This window comes from Falco naumanni, chromosome Z (assembly GCF_017639655.2).
Source record: "Falco naumanni isolate bFalNau1 chromosome Z, bFalNau1.pat, whole genome shotgun sequence".
Lineage (NCBI taxonomy): Eukaryota > Metazoa > Chordata > Aves > Falconiformes > Falconidae > Falco > Falco naumanni.
Genome location: NC_054080.1, coordinates 23,163,098 through 23,181,910, shown reverse-complemented (window position 1 = coordinate 23,181,910; position 18,813 = coordinate 23,163,098).

The window sequence follows — 18,813 nt, the reverse complement described above, 5'->3', positions numbered from 1 at the left end:
TGTTTCCCAATGACTGGGCAAAGAGCCAGCACCCATGTTTGACATGGGAAGAGCAGAGCCCCAGAGAGCAACAGCACTTTTGTCCTGCAGTAACACAAAGTCCTCACTCTTTCTCCCTTCATTTCCCATCAGGCCATGAAATTTTCCACATTAAGTGAAATTCCACTGTGGATGTTGTGTCTTAATGCTGTAATCTCAAAAATACAGGCAGGAAAACCAACTGCCTCCAGAGGCAGGGGCCAAAACACTGCAGATCCCTTTTGGGGTAAAAATAATTAACTGTATTAAAACCCGCAGATGGCAATTTTTTTTTTTCTAAAACAGATTCAGCCTGGATCAAGTCAATAAATATTGGAATAAGCATGTCTTTAAAGATATGTAGTGATCTGATTATGCAGCCTCACACATGAAGGAGGTGGTTCTGGGTCTTAGGGGAATGGTGGATTTGAGAGAAGACGCTGCCCATTAGGGAACAGAGCAGTAATAACAACTTATTATTGGTAATGCAGCCTGCAGGAGGAAGCTGACAGCATGAACAATGAAAATGTCTAACACATGGAAATACAGGTACAGTATAAGCTGTACACTGTGTTACATGCATTTAGTCCCCCGTAAAGCTGCAGAAACACAGTTGTGGGATCTATGCCTTCTACACAGCACTCGCAGGGCAGTGCCTGGGGTTTGTTCATGCTCCCATGGTACAGCATTTCTTTTCAAATGGTTCAGCAGTAGTTTGGGCTTATTTTTTCTGTTTGAAAGAAAACACAAAGAAAAGAGAACAATTCAGAGGTTTGCTTTTGCCGTAAGAACAAATTGGCAGCAGGCTAAGCGCATTGAGCAGTAATTACAGTAAGACGCGGAGCTTCTGTGCTAATGATCCCTTAAATTAAATTCCCACGTGACCTAATGCAGGGCCAGGCATGCAGTTTTTCTGCTTGGTTGCTGCCCTCTTTTGGCAGCATCGCCAACCTCCAGGAGAGAAAACAAAACGAAAGCTTTCAAGAAAAACATCAAATCACACTCTGTGTGTGATGAGAAGATGGAAGAATCTTGCACCAAAGAAAAATGCAATATTTTGCATTCTTTTCCACATTGGAAAACTGATGAATTCCTCGTAAGAAGTTAGATCTCCTGTTTTCTTTAAGACAAGGTTCATTGACTAGGTGTGCATGTGAAAGGGAGAACTGATTTGGGTGATGAGACTGTCACAGACAACCATAATCTTTTCAATACATTATTTTACAACCTACCAACTACCATGCCCTTCCTGCCCCTCAAAAGCAATTTTCTAACATAGAGGGATTTTTGCTTTTCAGTTCATAGAAGAAAATTTGAGCAGACTTCCAAGGCATTGCTTCAATTGCCTTCTATAAAGATTTCCATCTGTAGTATACATGTATGTATCTTTTATCAGTGTCAGAAAGGCTGAAAGAGAAGCAGATCCTGTGGATAATAATAATCTGTTGTGGCAAATATGAGCTCTGCTCTTCAGGACAAGTTTCCTTTCAGCTTTAACTTCAAGAAGGGGGGCCCTTGTCATTCTGGATACTGTTTGCAGATAAAGAAATGCATCCCACATAGCAGTTTAATATCGACTCTGTGTATGCTTGCATAGCTTGCTATCAGCCCGTGCATTCACAGGCTGTGCACACAAGGCATTCGTACTCCAGAATGCTGCAAACAAAGAGCCATCTGATTACTCAGAGAGGAATGCTTTTTCACATGCAAACCTTCAGTGTCTTGTTCAAGATCTCACCTATGCATAAGAACACACAAATTACATTTCAAGGTAATGGAGGAACCATTCCTCATCATCTTATTGGATAGTAGTTTTCAACCTTAAGAACCTCTTCCAAAAGTCCTACTACCTGTCTACACAAATATGTTGACACACTATCCTCAGCCAAGTAGCACAAGGAGCATCCTCCAGTCAGCTGCCTTCCCCCAGGACGTCCTGTCTAGAGCATCCAAAGAGACCACCACTGACAATAACACTGCCAAAGAGCCTTTGTCAACAGATCCTGTTGGTTTGATTTCCCAGGAAAAAAAAAAAGTAGTATGTTTTACACTGAACGCTTCTGAAAAGTGAAAAAGAGTATTAATAGTGTATAACTTCTAAGGTTTCTCAAAAGAGTGGTTGAAAGCTGCAGTTATATCCACAATATATTGAAAAGTTCTGTTTAACATAGAAGTAAGAATAAAATCCAAGGAAATGTGTAATTTTCTGCCTTTAGAAGGTTTCTCTTCTTTCCCCTCCTTGCAATTGGGACAGCTTTGATCAGAGAACCAAAACTAATCCTTCTCCCTAGAAATATGTAGGAGGGTGTAGCACTGCCTTTTCTTGTGCCTGCTTTCAGCTGCACAGGTGTGACCCCTCACAGCACTTCCCTCTGCTTTACCTGCGGGTGGGTTTGCATGTTAATTTGCTGTCGGTTGTAATAGGGTGCTTACTAGTGCTTCACTGGTTTGGGGCTCATATCACTCATATTTGAGTTTTTTTGTGATTCAGGGGGACAGCACAGACACCCCAGCACCAGGAGGAGGCTCATACACTGCCAAGGTCTGCAGAGGAGGGAGGAGCAAACTGGCTGGCTCCCACCCAGGCCACCTTGAGCCTGATCCCCACAGTGTGCTTCACTGTGTCCCAGTGCTGGGATGCTGTGCAAAGAGCTTTTCCCATCCAGCTAATCATCTATGCATGTACTCTTACAAGTAGACATCAGTGCTGAAGAAAATCCTCAGTTTGCTGCAGTATTTTACTAGGCACATAAGTAAACCCTGAGGCAGGAGTCAGTCCTACAGGGCCAGCAGAATGGAGCCTGCTGTTTTCAGCAGCTTCTGCCAGTACAGACATGGATCTGTGATATCTTTTTGCTGATCCTACCCTGGGGGATAACTCATCCAATACAAATCACCTGAACTTGTGCCATGGTGAACACTCACCAATGCTCATCAAGAGTGACCTGGGCCAGCAAGAAGACCCTACAAAGCTCCTCCACAGGGGGACTTCCATTTCTGAGCTGAAAACAAGCAAGCCTGGAAGTTAAAGGGATCTTTCTGGAAGCTGCATTTCCACATCGCTGGGAAGAGCGGAAGCTTTATGGCTCCTCTCACACAACCCGCACAGACATGCTCCACCTCATCCCACCCACAGACCTCTTAGAGCTGAGGAAAAGCCTTCCTCTGCAGAGGCTTGGCTCTTGGCTCCCCCTGAGCCATCACATCCTTTGGAATTTCTGAGTCAAAAGAACTTTTGTCCACCTATAGCTTTCTGCATGGATTGCACCATAAGGGCTTTGTTCTTTTGCCCTCCTGAGCAGCAGCCACAGCACTGCAGTGCCTGAGCTGCTGCCAGTGGGACCTGCAGTCCCTGTGGGGGGAACTGCCTCAGCCCTCTCCCTGGCTCACCCTGACGCTGATACTAAAGACTTACACAATTTAGTTAGAACAAAGAACCAGCCCTGCGGCGAATGAAGAGACGGGATGCAGCTTGATGCAAGCAAATGTCGATTTATTGCATAGAAACACCGGTATATATTCTTTCAGAAATCGCGCGTTTTAAACAGATTGGTTCTTTTGAGCTAAGCCTTGCATACTAGGCAATCCCCGATTGGTGGTTAACTACCATCAATCAACAGCAAGGTGTTATCTTTCCTTGGCGCCACCCGTCCCCCACGCTCTGTTAATTGTTGTCTAGACAAGCTGGAGCACATTCCCCTCAGCTGATTGCCATGCATGGTCCTAGTTTCCAGCCCGCTCCTGCATCTCCCCCTTCCTGTTGCACAAAAAGAACCTTTGAAACCGAATGAGTAAAACCAAGGTATAAGTAATAGAACAAATAAAAAAGCAACTAAGACATATTATCAATGTCAAAATAACCCACTGTCTCTGTTCCGTACAATTTTACAATTTCCCCTTTTTGTTTTTTGAACAGCTAGTACCAGGTTTGCCATGCTCTGCAGGGCCCTTGCAAACATGACAGCAACCAAGGTAATAGCAAACAAACAATACTGCCAGCTGAGTGAATGGATGCCAAAAAGGCTGACATTTTCTCAGATTTTGATAACATGTTGCTGCAATGGGGCGCCTAAAATCCACACAGCACATACCATCAAAATCCTCACAGCCACGTCCTTGAGCCAACAACAAAAAACAGTGGCAATTTTGACCCACATTCTTAACTGCCTACCAAACAAGGTGATTTAACTCTTTAATGCTTTCCCTGAACATACCTCTGGGGTCATTCCCTTGGTTCCCTCTTTTTTTTATGCAACCAGAGACACTTTACCATAACAGAGAAGCCCATATTTACATCTCTGAGCCCGGACACAAACCGCAGTTGTATGCACCACCAGGCCCAGGGCAAAAATCACTCATGCAGTTACGCAGCTATACATCTCCACAAGCATGCAGACACCTGTTATGCCATAGCGACTCCCAAAACCCCTCACTTAAGCGTTTCCCACTTGCATTCCAGCCACCAATCCCCCAGACCCCCCCTCACCCTCCCCAAAAATACAATCAATGCATCGGGAGAGATGAGGGGGTGGAGGAAAGGTCTAGCCCTTTTCCAGATCGATAGGACCAGGATCAAAAGGTTTATCGTTGTCAATGGAATCATTGTCCGAGTTGTCCTGTTCCCGTGCTTGGTCCTGTGTTGTGAGGGTTGCTGCAATCAGTGACAGCTTTGGGGGCAGAGGAGGTGTGGACAGAATTGCCATCGCTGACGGTGTGTCTCTGAGAAAAGTCGCGCTGTCGGTGGGATTTACAGCCTCCTCTGGTTTAGCACCATCAGTAGAATTAGTCCACACTCGGCAGAGTAGTCAGAATTTGCCACCAAGGTGCTAAATGCATTCCCGACACGGAGTTCCCCTCTGCTGTTTTTCAAAGTCTCAAGTTTCTTGGCTGCTCACCTGTCTCGATGCAGGTTGTCCGCCTGGTCCAGCCAGCAAGACGATCGTTCAGTCAAGACGTCTCCTCCGGAACACAGCCCTCTTCCACGAGCTCTTTTTTATCGACCAGTTCCGTCCTTATTCTGCCAAGGCTTCGGGACACCACCATAGGGGTCATCATTTGAGGAGACTGAGGCACGGACTCCCGAATCTGACTAGAAGACCCTTCATGAGTCCATATACGTCTCTTTCTGGGGACGAAGCCCGATTCCCCATGACGGATTTCCCACAGCTCACCTCAGCTCCGGAGGGATTTCAGGCCGGCCGGCTCCCGCTCCCTTCAGCGCTCCATTCAAAGTTCTGTGGGATTCGCTGCAAGTCGCTCAGGCGATTCGAGAGCCCTTCACGTCGGATCCTTCACCGGATCACGTCGGGGTCACCAATTTGCTGCGATGGACAGGACGCAGCTTGATGCAAGCAAATGTCGATTTATTGTATAGAAACACGGGTGTATATTCTTTCAGAAATCACGCGTTTTAAACAGATTGGTTCTTTTGAGCTAAGCCTTGCATACTAGGCAATCCCCGATTGGTGGTTAACTACCATCAATCAACAGCAAGGTGTTACCTTTCCTTGGCGCCATCCTTGGCGCCACCCGTCCCCCACTAATTGTCAGCTAACTGATTGCCACGCATGGTCCTAGTTTCCAGCCCGCTCCTGCACAGCCCCCCTTCTTTTGCTGATGTCACAAGGTCGGGAAACAAAGACAGAAAGCGAAAAGAACACTGCCATCTATGCTGTGCAAAAGATACCTTCAAGTGAGAAAGCTCTGGCCCTAAGAAGAGACAAACTGGTAAAGTGTTCCAATCCACACGCACCAACAGAAAGTTAGTTGGAAGTAGGACAAAAGTAATTGTGGCAGTGGGAGATCCGGACCTACGACTCAGATAGCCCCCCACCTACCCACCCCAAAAGAGGGCAAATGGGGAGCATTTGGGGAGCATGGGGAGCATGTGCAGTCAGTAAAAGGCTTCAGCAGCGCAGTCTGAGGTGCGCGCTGATCTGCATGGGAAGTGGGAAACTAGTACCAGCCCTGAGCATGACAATGCACACGCCATGTACTGTGGATATGCCGGTGCTCTATGGTATATAATGCGTGCCCTCGAGCAGCTTGGTGTGCACGCTGGGAGGAAAGATCCCCGGTGCACCCAGCGCTGCGATACACGCGTGTCGGCTTTCTAAACTGCCATTCGGTTTGGAGTTTTCTTGGGTATGATTTTCATTAAGAACACCAGGCATGACATCCCACCTCCCCTCCCTGCTCCACACCACAAACATGAGGTACTCACACAGTTGAGATATGGGCACTGAGCAGATGTCTCTGGAGGGATGCCAGGGCCATTGACAGTGAGACCTGGCTTCTCATGTCCATCCCCTGAGATACCTGCCACAGCGTGTCTCACATTCCTGTGGGGAGGTGGGTGCTGAGTCCTACCCACTCTGTTCCCACAGCCAGGGCAGCACCATGGGGTGCTTTGGAGAAGGGCAGCTGGGCTCATGCTGGGAGCACAAGGCCATGGGCTGGGAGGTGATGGGGCCCTCTCAGGTATGGCAGTGACAGCTCCTCTGGGGAAGGAGGTCAGCAGGAGGCTCAGGCCGCTCAGTTCTGGAGGTGGGGTTTTTTTTTTTAGTATATCCCACATTAGCTGTACCATCCCACAAATACCTCCTGGTCAGCTTCTCTGCCTTCATTTGAGATGCCACCACAGGCATGCCAAGAACATTCAGGAGATGCAGGTGGGCAGTTAATGGTCTCCGCAGGGTTTGGGTTGTTCTATGCTGCTGCAAACCTTCCGAGTGCCATTTTGCAGTTGTCACAACCCAACTCGTACATTCTAGTTTTGTTCCTTCTGGGTAGCTGAGTGTTCATGACCTCTCAAGCTTTTTCCCCGTGACTTGACATGGACAGGACCAATACTCACCAGTATTGCTCCCAAGCCTGCTTGCCAGCACCTGCAGGCTGGAGCTGTGTCTGCAGAAAGGAGAAAGTGCCAGCATTTCGCCCCCTCGGACTAGCTGCTCCTCGGTATGTTCTGGGGGGTGTCTCTCCAGAGACCAAGAGCTGCTGCTTGTCTCTGGACACTGGAGGTCCAAGGCAGAGGATGACATTTCTCCCATCAGGCATGAAACACCACAAAATGTCCCTCGTGCTCACTAGGACTTTATATCACGATGACAGCAAAGCACAAAGGTAACCTGCACTTATTGTGTTGTCCTTAGCTGTGGTCCACAAACTCTACAGTGGGAAAGCTCAGAGAAGATAGACAAGGATGATGTGCTCATGAGGCTCAGAAAGGAATCTAGGAGGTGGTCACAGCTATTGTAAAAGATGCTGAACTGAACACCAAGAGGATTAACAGGTGACTTTTATTGTCAATAAATGGCTGCATCAGTTGAGTGGTTCAACTGGTTATGTAAATGGCCTTCCTTAAAATAAGCTTTTGGAAGTATAATCTTCCTGAGCCAGCCAGACCAACATGAGTGGAACATATATCTGGCCCCGCCAAACACAGAGTATGAGAATCAAACAACTAACAAAATGGACCTGGAAGAAAGCAATGGGCTTTACCTGGCTTCAACTCACCTATGCCTTCCCACTGACTGGGAACAGCCAGCATCGTGACAGTGGAGCTGAGCCTGGTTGAGCCTGCCTGGAAGCCAGGTGCCCACCAAGCCGTTCTGTCTGTCCCCTCCTCAGCTGGACAGGGGACAGAAAACACAACAAGAGGCTCATGGGTCAAGATAAGGACAGGCAGAGATCACTCAGCAACAGTCAAAACAGACTCAACTCGGGGAAATTAAAGTGGGATAATAAGGAATAAAACCAAATCTTAAACCACCTTTGCCCTATCCCTCTCTTCTTCCCAGGCTCAACTTTATTCTGAATTTTTCTGACTTCTCCCCTAGAGTGGCACAGAGGGATGGGGAATGGGGGTTGCAGTCCGTTCATCATGTGTTGTCTCTGCTGCCTCTTCCTCCTTGCACTCTTCCCCTGCTCCAGCATTCGGGAGACAGTTCTCCATGGACTTTTGTAGTGTAGGTCCTTCCCACAGGCTGCAGTTCTTCATGAACTACTCTAGTGTGGGTACCTTCTACAAGGTGCAGTCCTTCAGGAACAGACTGCTCCAGTGTGGGTCCCCCATGGGGTCACAGGTCCTGCCAGGAGCCTGCTCCAATGTGGGCTTCCCACGGGTCACAGCCTGCTTTGGGCATCCACCTGCTCTGGCGTGGGGTCCTCCATGGGCTGCAGGTGGGTATCTGCCCCAGCGTGTGCCTCCCTGGGCTGAGGGGCACAGCCTGCCTCACCGTGGGCTTCACCACGGGCTGGGGGGAATCTCTGCTGCAGCCCCTGGAGCCCCCCCTGCCCTCCTGCAGCGCTGGCCTGGGGGGCTGCAGGGCTGTTCCACTCATATATTACCACTCCTCTCTCACAGCTGTGATTTCATTGCACAGTTTCCCCCCCTGCCTCTTCTAAGTACATTATCCCAGAGGCGCTACCACTGTCGCTGATGGGCTCAGCCTTGGCCAGGAGCGGGTCCATCTTGGAGCCGTCTGGCGTTGGCTCCATCGGACACGGGGGAAGCTTCTAGCAGCTTCTCACAGAAGCCACCCCTGTAGCCCCCCTGTTACCAAAACCTTGTCATGCAAACCCAATGCAGGAGCATATAGGGACTGTTGATGGGAACTATGTTTGTACTGTGGTTCAGTTGTATATTGCAATCGCTATATATTGGGTTGTGATTTCAGTTCATTGCTGTATCACTCTCCTAAATCAAAATCCCATTTGTGTTGAACATCTACAGATAAGTAAATTTGATGTTAAAACATTGAATTATTCTCATGTGGGATATCTGAAAGAGTAGTGGACCTGATGAACTCTCTGCAGTACATACTTTAGGAAGTGAAAGGGAATGAAGGTCTTAAGGCTGCTGCCCACAGGTGCCAGGGGCTGGGGGATGCCTGGCACAAGAGAGGTCTCTGACAAATGCACCCATCACCACCTGCAGTATTTGACCCCAGTCCCTCACTAGCCAGGCACACCCTGCTCCTAACTGAAGTTTTTTGTGTGTTCAATCGTCATTAACTTACACAGGGTGGCTTTCCACCAGCAGAGAGCACTGGTGCCAGGTTGTGGCTGGCAGGAAGGCTCCAGCGGGCTGTCGTGCCACTGAGTGCTCACTGACTTGCTGCAGGCATCCCGTAGACTGTTGTTTCAGGTGTTGTACACATACATACAGACTTTGTGTTTCTCTTTGTTGTGGTCTCACAGGTAATGCTGCTGCCCAGTGGAACTGATGCTCTTCTCAGTCTCAGAGATGCTGAGAGCTGAGATCCCTAGGAAGTATGCATTGCCTTCAAGCCTGGCTCCCCACAGATCTGAAGTTTATGGCATTCTCCCTAGGAAGTTCAGGTTTCTCAGTTCTCATATAATTTAAGCACCAATCCATTAGGACTACCTCCTGATTTCCTCAGAATTTGAAATACGAGGTGTGTTTCAGCTTCAGCTGAAACACATTTCATTCTCTTCCCCATCCCTCTGGGTGAGGGGGAGTGAGCGAGCAGCTGCGTGGGGCTTGGCTGCCGACCAGGGTTAAACTACCACACTCTCCCCTGACAAACTGTCAGCAGGTGACTTCAGCAGTGCATTACATATCTCTGTCACAAGGTGACTGAGGTGCTTCAGAAATAAACTGGCCAAAGTCCTTACCAATTGAAAAAGAAAGGATCCAATACTACAATCCCCATAATTGCCCATGGTACTTTAAAAGAGAGGTACGGTATGAAAAGTGTTGCAAGGAAATGTTTCAGGCAGGTACAGACAAAATAAGACTTTAAACCAAACAAACCTCCCAACGAAATACTTCAGGTCAAACCAACAAATGAAAATACTTCCTTTTTCATGAAATAAAGAATTTTTCAAAGGAAATTTCCTTTATTGATGAAAATACATTTCCTATTCATGTTTTTTTAGTAGTAGTTCCCAGGTGATCTTTTTTAGATACTGATTTCCTAGAAAACATTCATTAGATACTGCTAACTTCCTTAGGTCATGCTGAAAATCTCATGGAAAATAATGGAAAAATCATATTGGTGTTACACATACGTGTACTTGGAAGAAATACATATACCCCTAGGGACTGTATGCATTCTGATTACATTCAATTTACTCAAAACAATGATTGACGTCACCCTTATCTGATGTCATTTATTTACACATTTGTGGGTTGCTGTACCTAATAGTGATGATATACTCCTGTTCATTAATAATTATTTGGAAAACATGGCTTCAGATACAAGCTTTCAAGGATGGTAGTGAAAGCTGTGCTTTGGAAATGGGGCATTTCTTCAGTCATCAAAGATTCAAAAATGTCAGTGTAAATGCATTGGTAGATACAGAAGTTTAGCAGGTTTGGTTAAGTTCTAATTTTTTTTAAGATAGCAGTATTTTCAAGCCCACAGCTGATATGTACTCTGTAAACATAAACTTGACTTTCCTACTCCAGCAGCAGTTTATAATCCACCAGATTTCTTCTGGCCTTCAAGCCAAAGCTGTCTTTAAAGGTCATGGTCTTCAATTTTGTGGCTCTTCTTGAGTGGTTCATCAGAACAACACCCCACCAAAGGGATCAGGTTTATTCCCTCTGCAGCTTCTTGAGCACTGCCTCTAAAAGAGCTGCCCCTGTCATGGAAGAGGGAGGGGGCTCCTATGGGATCCCCCTTCCCTCAGGTAAACAGGTACCTCCAGAAGAAGTCAAAGCTCCTCCACTCTCTGAAGGCCTCCCATAGTTACTAAGCAATGAAGCACTGTAGTGGAAAGAAAGAACTAAATAAAAGCAGTAATAAGCCACCATGTTACTGGTTGCCATGGAAGGATAGGTAGGCAGTCTTATTTAATGTCTTTATTTTCTAATCATAAAATCTATCATTAGCCAAAACATACTTTAATTCATTATTTATGTTTGCCCCTGTTTTGCCATTAGATGACACAGGCATGATTTTTTTTTTTTTGGTTGCAAATTTAGGCAAACCCATAACATTCCTCCTGAGTTTAATATGAGTGTGTGTGCTATGAGTGGGTGTAAATGATCCTACAAATCTGAAAAAGTGTGATTTTGTTTACATGCTTCCATGGCAATTCTTTCCTTAACAAAAAGAACAAAGTAAGATTTCAAACAGATCCTTATAGAGCTCCTTGAAGAACCAATTCCATCAGTATGTTATTCAATATATAATGAATTTTCAGGAACTAAGAGGAAATAAAAATTATTTTACAAACAATTATGACACACCTAGCCATACTAGTTCTTAAAATCTCTTTTGCTACATTGTTTCCTCTCTAACCTGAGAAAATCACAAAAAGAAGGTAGAGGTTTGTGGCAATAATTGTGTATAGTGCTAGCTGCAAATAAATGGAAGTAATGGATTTGCTATCCATATTGTCACACTGTCATCTGTGCGGGTCACAGCAGCCTGCCTAGCATGATTAGGAAGACCTAGCTGGCTCCATCCCATATAGTAGTATTTTGATCAATCACTTAGCTTTTGCTGACAACTGCCTCTTGGAGACAGACAGGGTGGTTAATTTTGATGTCTCTTAGGTCTGTCTTGATCTGGGACAATGCAAGTAACTGGAGTTGAAGTCACTTAACCTTAAGGTCAGCAAAATATTTTTACAAGTCAATCTGTTTTAAACAACTAAGAGTCAATTCGAACATTTGATTTTGTCTCAGACTTAAAAAAAAATAAATTACACAGGTGCTTCCATCTTACTTGCTACAGAAACACATCATCCTGAGGTATAAAACTTCCCTGCATATTTTCAGGATTAACAAGATGAGCAGACCCGCATTTGTTGTAGTTAAGACTAAATGACATGCAAGGACTACTTGCAATAAATGAGTCTCACCAAGCCCTTTCCTGAAGCAGTCATTGTAGTGTTTTGCTGTTCCAAGGAGTCTGAAGGGCATTTCTTTTTATGAGACTCTCCCCCAGACATACATGTCATGAAGACTAGCAATCCCAGAAGATGTATACAATTTAGACGTTAGCCTGAAGCTCTTTCACAGCCACTTCCCATTCCCCTGATGCCTTTTCTGCTTCATGCACACACAGATGCCAGACAGTGACATGAAGACCTTTGTATTTTGATCATTCTCCAGAAACAGCCCTAGGGTGGATTTCTGTAGATCTTTACTTAGCCTCTCTTAATTGCTGTTGGGAAGATGGGGATGTGATTTGATTGCCTTTGTAACTGAAGAGACAGCTGAGAATCAGAAAAGTTAGAGCCTGAGGGAAAACGTGAACGGTGAAAAACAGTTTCTGCTGGATACTTCTAAATAAAGTTTTCTCCCTCTCAACATGTGCACATGTGGAGAACTATGTAAATGAAATCAATTTTATGACAAGCATATTAATGTTACCCTAATACGGAAATGAAATTTGCCTGAAATGCTAAGCCAAATTAGATGCAATTTGAGTAGCCTAAACAAAGGAAAACTTGACACACACTGATTTGTCCTCATCAGCCCTCCCAGTGGGTAAGTAAAATAATCAGATTGCAACTGTAGTCTTGATAAAGCTACTACAGCATTCCATGTACCTCTGCACCACTCTGCATCCCACAGAGTTAATCTTTTTCAAGCCCTCCACTTCTTCCTGTGTGGGAAGCTATGATCTGTACCATCAGGTTAATTAAAGGAAAAAAATTAAGCTGGTGCTTTCAGTAGTAAACCATTGATTTGGCCCTGCTTGGTAGAGCACTGTAAAAAAAAAGAAATGGTGGTGATGGAGATATCCCAGGACTTTAATCCTTCCCTTTGATAATCTACTTTTTAACTTAGTTCTCTAAGCACAAAATAAACAGTTTATGTTTATACTGCTCCCACTGCCACCCAATTTATTAACTGTAGATTTAATTTTCCACATCATTTGATTTATGAGAAAACTGGGAAGATTCTATACATTCTTTTATGATAAAGAAGAAATAAAGAGGGAGACTGAGACTCTGCTCCTTCAATGAAGGACAAGGTATCAGCTAAGCTCTGTTCCTGGTACATGAAAGAGAACTCACACACACAAAATATTATGAACACCCCCTCCCCGTCAGAACAATAGTGAGATTTTGGTACATAAGAGAGAACTCAACCATGAAATCTTCCAGCAATGCTGTGCTTGTTTGGCACTGTTCTTTGTGCCTTGACTGGGTGTTGTGCACTTTTAAAGAGCTGATACATCCCAGGAACTAATGGCAATCTGACAATGCACTCATAATATAATACTTGCCAATATAGGAATGCACCTAGCATGATTAGTCTTCTATTCGCAAACCCTAAAGTTTCCAGTAGAGTCAGAAATTTCCAGTGCTTCAACTCTCTTACAATCACTTGCACTTAGCTGTCCTGCTCTTTTGAGTAGATAAAGCTCTGATTTATGCTCCTCCATCATAACAGCTAAAAAAAAAGAAGAATGTTAGAGGAAGTTAGTCTTGTTGGGTTTTTTTTCTACACACTGGTTCTTTCTTGCAAATTCAGTGGCAGGCCACAATATCTTGTATAAGGAACTGCATGAATGGAGAATTTAAAAGCAATGTACACACCAAAAAATATTTTCTAAACCAGAAAATTCCAAAATAAAACCATTTTCTATCTTTCTGATTTCAAAGAAAGGGGATACAAGAGAATAATTTTGGATTGACTCAGGATGAGAAAAACGTCTTATAATAATCTTGTATTTAATTCATTCACCATCTTCCTTCTATCTTTAAAGGTATGCAAGTTATAAGCTGGCAGTAGTATTTCAAAGTGAAGACAGAAGATGTTTCTCTTTTGCTATTTTGCAGGAAAACGTGGGAAAATTTTGTTTTGTAGTTTGCTTCTCTGCCCTGAAATTGGCTGAATGTCAGCAAATGTTATCTATTTCCTTAATTCTCCTACCCCTTCTGGAAATGTTTATTCTATTTGAAGTCTGAAAGGAAACACACCTTGAAAATTCTAGATTGGTCATGGTTCAATTTGTTTTACTTTCTTATCAGGTATCATTAATATAAAAAGCAGAAGAGAATTATTGAGAAATTACAACCTGTTCTGAACAGGTTACATGCTTAATGGGGATGGTGGCAACATGAAAGTTGGTGAGGAAACTCTTTGGGATGCCCACTTGATATGAACAGTCTTGCCCTATGCTGATGATAAAACTGTCCTAGCATCCATATGTATGTATAAAACACTGCCTTACCTTCCCCACCCCCCACCCCCCTCACAGGTTGTCCAGTTCTCAACATCATTCAGAACGTCTCTCAAGTCCATTATAATTGTTCAAGCATGTTCTAAATTCTTTTGACTGCCTTTCCTTCCCCCCCCCCCCCCCCCCCCCCCAGGTTGTCCAGTTCTCAACATCATTCAGAACGTCTCTCAAGTCCATTATAATTGTTCAAGCATGTTCTAAATTCTTTTGCACCTCTCTGTCCTTTTCTCCATTACTCCTGTATTGGGCTTTAGGGCAACACTCCCCACCTATGTCATAGCATCACAGAAGGGACCTCGAAAGACTATCTGGTCCACCCTTTTGTAGGAGAGAAAGCCTACCGAGATTATCTAGCACCTGTGCAATCTATCTTGAAAATCAACAGCAATGGAAACTCTACCATGTCCCTGGGAAGGCTGTTCCAGTGATTGATTTTTCTCATTGTAAAAAATGCCTTTCTTAGATCAAGATGGAACCTCACTCAGGGCAACTTGTACCCATTGCCCCTTGTCCTCTACATGTACCTCCTTGTGAAGAGAAAGCCTCCAACCTCTTTGTAGATATCTCTTCAGTAATGGAACACTGTGATGAGGTCCCCTCTGAGCCTTCTTTACCAGGGAGAAGAGCCCAAACTTCTTCAGTCTTTCCTTACAGGACAGGTTCTCCAGCCTTTTGATCATCTTCATGGCCCTCCTTTGGATCTTTTTCAGTTCTTTCGTGCCTTTCTTGAATTGTGGGGACTAGAACTAGACACATTATTCCAGGTGCAGCCTGAAAAGTGCTGAGTAGAGTGGGATGATCACGTCTCTACCTCTGCTAGTAATGTCCCTCCAGATGTAGCCCAGGATCCGATTTGCCTTCATTGCTGCAGCGACACACTGCTGACTTGTTCTGTCTGTTGTCCACCAGGACCCCCAGCTCCCTTTCAGTGAGGCTGCTCCCCTGCCACCCAGATTCTAGCCCTACCAGGTTCTTTGGTTGTGTCATCCCAGCTGCAGGATCTTGCACTTGTATTTGTTCAACTTCCCTGTTCTTCCCTGACTACTCCTCCAGCCTGCCAGGGTGTCTCTGTAAGATGGCTCTCCCTTCTGATGTGTCCACCTCACCACCAACTTTGGCTTGGAAAGTACAAGCCAGACTGCAGAGGTTGTTGTTGGACTCCCTTTTCAGCCTCAGATGTTACTATCTGCTGATCACTTCTTGTGCTAAAGCATTACTGATTGAAGTCAGATAGTATGTTGTTGCTCATTATACAATCGTTTGAAGCTAAATATGTAAAGTCAGTTGTTTGTCTGCGTTGGGGTCTGCAGCAGGTCTGCAGAAAAGTTAGTTGACTTCAAAGACTTAGCCATGTACCTTTAAGACAGCCACAAATTGTCAGATATGTAAACAAGATGTGAAGAACTGGAACTTAGAACTGCAGCATATGGGCACCTACAGCGACAGCAAACAGCAAGCAAGAAGAACACAAAAACCTCTCAGGGTCTGACACATGTACTGTCTAAGATATATAAATAATCTGTATAAACAATAAAGGCCATTTTGTCATTTTGTTCAAACCCAGCCACGCAGACATAGTGTTTTTTCAGTCTGCCTCGACCTGCATCACCACATATCTGTAAGCTAAATTCCATGCTGTATTGTCCACATGGCAAGATACTTTCAGTCTCAGGGGTTTGTTTTGTTGTTGGTTTTTTTAAATATCTCAAACCGTTTTCTGCCTTTACAGGCTATACAATCATATGTGTCTATTTCTTGGGATTCAAGTGATTTGTAGGTGCTATCACTTTCAGTGCTGAGTAAACAGGAAATTTTAAAATATGAGTAACTGACAAACTACAAAAGTGAAGGGCTGCTCCAAAAGTGATTTGAAATATTTCAGTTTGGCTTCAAAAGTGATTTGAAATGTTTCAGGTTGTCACTGAAATCAGGAATAAGAAAACTCCTTAACACCAACATAGTGTTGAGAAGCAGGCATTCTTGTATTGCAGTGACAGATGCATGGGGGAATGCTCCACCCAATGTGCATGCTGTATGTTTCATTCAAACAAAACTATATAGTCCACACTTAAGATTATGCATTACATTTCTCAGAAAAAGCTTACATATTCATTCAACAGGCTGGACTATGTTAAGTAAGCATCACACATACCCATTAAAGGTGTCTCTGAGTCTTCTAAGGGGTCTCAAACAATAACCAACCCTAGAGCTGGCAGCTGACCGATCACTGAACCTTAATTTAGTTCCCCGATATGGAGAGCCCAAGGAGAGTCCAAGCCTGTTTCATTAGTTACCTGTATACAAGGGTCTCCTCAGAGATCCTAAGTTTTAAATGACTCTTACAGAACCTGGGTTGGCTAGCAATCTCTTCATAGTGATTACACTGAAACAAACAATATAGTTACAAAGCTAAAACAGAAAATTATATGTAAGAAGTATAGTTACAAAGCTAAAAAAGACTAAACTACATGGTAACAAGGTCAGGAGAAAAACTTTATCACATGTTTCCACCCTGCAGCTTTAACCGTGTTTTGAGAGCAAGAATTGCCATAATTCTTTGCATTCCCAATATCTTACCACTGAGGAAAATACATAGTTCCTTCTGAAAATTAATTGAGAAAGCTGTTGTGTAAATATGACAGAAGAGTCTGCTACTTTGGGGCAAAGCTGCGTCACGCTGCAAACACAGGAGTTTTAAGCATGTTTTTGGAAGCTTTTCCCCTTTCTTCCCCACTCTGCCTGAATTTCTTGTACTGGGCTGAAGCAACTCTGACTTCAAGTAAACATAAAAGCTCTGGGATCACCTCCTCCCTATGTGGACATTTGACATCCATCCTCATTGTAAGCAAGCAGTTAATGCTCCCTGGTTCATCCTTCACGCAGGGAAGGAGCTTGTACCTTTTCCTACAGATGTGTAAATGAAGCACAGGGCAAGGAAGGGCTATACCTGAAGAGCACCGAAGTGAACCCAGAACCCAAGGGCACAGTTTCACAGGACCCACAGACTGGCTTTCAACTGGGGTGTAGTCAAACTGTGTCCCTTTCCAGCCCCTTTCTACCACCATGCTGCTTTCCTTGAGGTGGAGCAAAGTGCTCCTGTGGACATGCTCAGCTGATTCACCTCACCATTGATCTGGAAATAGGGAAAAGCTGATGGACAAGATGAGGACACATCTTTACTGACTTCCACAAGCACGAGTAAGATGGATCTTTTCCCCTCAATTTGTAAGCTTTGGTGGAAATGGATCTTTTCCCCTCAGTTTGTAAGCTTTGGTATAAATGAGTATTATAGCAACCCTAATTATATCCTAATGGCAGAATAAGATACCATGACCAGTTTTAAACAACACAGACTTCAAGGTGTGCTCTCACTAATGGACACAACGCATCCAGATCAAGGGGAATGCAAATTGCTATGTTAGCATAATCACACTGCAAAGTAAAGTCACCATAGATAGCTAATTTCTCACTGAAATTCCCTTTAATAAATAAATATTTACAATATCAAGCTCAGTACGACCATGTAGAATAGAAAAAAATACATACTTTAGTCTATTACGGAGCTTTTTTCCTCCCTCCTCATATAGCTCCCTGTTACACAGTCTTTTTGGTATCCTGCACACTCTCCTGTGATCAGCCTTGCTCTGCAGAAGCACAGGTTGTGCCTGGGCTGTATTTCAGACATTGGCCTGAGTTCACACTCCTGTCACACTTGTAGCATCTAGAAGTGTATCTAGATACAGATGTGGACTTGGGCCTGTGAGGAAGAAAAAATTTTGGGCCCCGCATGCTGAGGTTTCATGCAGGTCTAAACCACATTTTTACTAGGGTGGATGGTTGAAAAGCAATGTGACTCACACCGCAGGTCCTGCATATCTGATCACAAACCAACATGGCAAGTCAGCCTCAGGTCCCTCCTGAAAGGACTTTGGCACCACTTGTGACAGCAAAAATTCCATCTGCTTGGACAGGCTGGAGCAAAAGAAGATGAGCAGACCCAAGTCAGGCATGGTGCCAGGGTTTTGATGTTCTCTGTGGCTTGACCTGTCGCTGCTGTACCAATAGCCATGTGTAGTTGTGGCTGGAGGAACTGCTTGCTTATGGTGACAGAGAAGGATTGTGGAATTGAAACCACATTGCCTGTGCCTCGGCTACTGCCCTAAACATTTGAGGGTCCCACTTTTTTGCTAGAACCCAGTGAATGGGTTGAGGACATCTTGCAGCTATGTTATTGTGAAATATCACTTTGACCATAGATAGACATTTAAAGTCAAAAAAGGAGAAAGTCTGCATGAAACTGTGCCATGCATTAGAAGATGTCACCTCTCAAAGATTACCATCCTGAAGCAGCTGTACCCTCCCTTTCAGGAAGCAGTAAGGGCCACTGCTCCCTGGGGGATGGGGAGCTGCGGGACAGGACAGGGGCCTCACCAGACCAAGTCACAGCCCAGGTGGTGAGGCAGTATGGCAGTGGCAAGGCAGGTCCGAGGTGAAGCCAGGAAGCTGGCCTGCTGGCCAGGGTCAGGACCACGCCAGCAGCTGACAAGCAGGTCCCATGGTGATGGGCAGAGGCCAGGCCCCCCTGGGCCAGGGTCTGGCTCGCCACATCCTTGTCCAA